Below are 2048 nucleotides of genomic sequence, written 5' to 3'. Positions count from 1 at the left end.
ACTACCGCATTTGTTTAAAACAAAATAAAGCACTTAATTATTTTTGTTTAGTGCTAAATAAATCACTTTAAACAATGGTTTCCATAATTTAATCAGTAGACCTAGTGTGGAACTGGCAACTATATTAAAAAGTCCTTTGAGTGAATGTAGACATCTGGCTTTGGGAACCACAGATTCATGTAAGTCATTTGTCACTGACCTTGGACATGTCTCTAGGGGATTGATTTCCATGTTGAAGCTTGGAAAAATGAGATAACTATAGAAGTGGAGTGGAGGATGAGTCATCAGCACCATTGCGCAAACCTACAATTACATTAATAAAATAAATAACAGATCCACCATACAATTCTGCTCTGCTCAGATATGTTTGGCATTGGCTGAGATACATTTAAATTTAAGACAGTTGACATGAGGGATGGAAAAATACCATTATGCAGCTCTATTACTGAATATGAGAACACTGAATAGGAATTCCAAAACTTTTTGCCACTATGACCTACACTCACTATTTCTTTGATTTTGTATATCCTTCTGCTTTTCCCATATATTGCCCATTCACATAAAAACAAATAATGATGATAGATATATAATTAGATGTTTTAAAATAAATGGAATATGAAATTAATTTAGTTTTTAGATTAGCATAAGCATTTGAGATATTTAGAGAAGTCATAGGATATGGCCAAAATGAATTTGTGGAAGGTCAGCTATGGTTCTGACTATGCTAAACTTGCAGAAATTGACAGAATGTTCTTCTCTTCTAAAGGTCTGGGAATGCATAAAGAGGATTGTAAATTATCATAAGGATTGTCAACTCAAAAACATTTTTAGTCAAGAGCTGTTCCTGGTTTTGGAGGCTGTAAAATTAGGACTCTTGAACATTTGCAATTTTTATGACTACAGTAAATTGAGGTATAAGAATGAGATAGAAGAGTAAGCAGAAACTTAAATTATTTTGAAAAATATTTAATAATATTAAAATGTGCAGAATTTAATATTTAGAATCCATATATACAATATATATGCATTATACACACACACCCTTACACACAGTATCTACATTGACATATCAAAATGGTAGTGGGACTATGGTGCATTTTTCCTTGTTTTTTTTCTGGTTTTTTTTTGACCAACAGCAGCAGAATTCAGCTTTTATTGAACATGTTACAAGAGGTTTAGTCAAAAAGACCAAAGCTCATGTCATCATCAGACTCCTCAGATTCTTCTTTCTTTGCTTCCACTTTCTTCTCCTCAGCTGGGGCAGCAGTGGTGGAGTGGGCAGGCCCTCCTGCTGGTGCAGCTTCAGCTGCTGGGGCAGGTCCACCACCCCCAGATTGCAGATAAGGCTCCTGATGTTGACATTGGCCAGAGCCTTTGCAAACAAGCCTGGCTAGAAAGGTTCAACATTTACACTGGCTGCCTTAACGAGGGCATTAATCTTATCCTCCGTGACTGTCATTTCATCGTAGTGCAGGATGAAGGCCTAGTAGATGCAGGTGTGCTCCGAGACAGAGGCCATCGTGCAGGCAAGAGCCGGGCAAGCACTGCCGGGAGTGGTGCTAGTAACCAGATGAAGTGAGAACCTCACCCCAACGCGGCCTTAGCTTCCTCGGAATGTCCGAGCATCTTACCGGCAGCTGAGGAAAGGGGACATTTTTTTCTTTTAGTTTACAGGTTTTAAATTTTCTACAGTGAGCATGATTTTTAAAATTATAATCAGAATATGTTTATCACAACTATCTTACTAGCACACCACATTTCTCTGAGAGACAGTTGTCCCCCTGAGTGTGGCTATTAAAAAAAAATGGGAACAGAAAGACTTTTCTGCACAAATTAAATTAATTCAGAATATTACTTTCCATCTTTCCTTTTTGCTGCTGAAAACCTCAGGTGTAGCTATCCTCTATTAATAGTAATTATGGTAATATTTTGCTTAAATACTGCCTATTATTCAAGTACTGTACTTGAAAACAATTTAAGCCTCTCAACACCTAATTATGTAAATTTAAACACTCTGTCCCCAATTTATGGATCAGTAATTGAGACCT

At 36.7% G+C, this 2048-nt stretch overlaps 1 pseudogene; it reads right to left on the bottom strand.

Annotated features, from left to right (window-relative positions):
* Positions 1-1135: 1135 nt before the first annotated feature.
* LOC109439371 (large ribosomal subunit protein P1) lies at positions 1136-1519 on the bottom strand (annotated as a pseudogene).
* Between the last annotated feature and the right edge of the window lie 529 nt (positions 1520-2048).

This window comes from Rhinolophus sinicus, chromosome X, assembly GCF_036562045.2.
Source record: "Rhinolophus sinicus isolate RSC01 chromosome X, ASM3656204v1, whole genome shotgun sequence".
Classification (NCBI taxonomy): Eukaryota; Metazoa; Chordata; class Mammalia; order Chiroptera; family Rhinolophidae; genus Rhinolophus; species Rhinolophus sinicus.
This window is presented reverse-complemented; position numbering and strand designations above follow the sequence as displayed.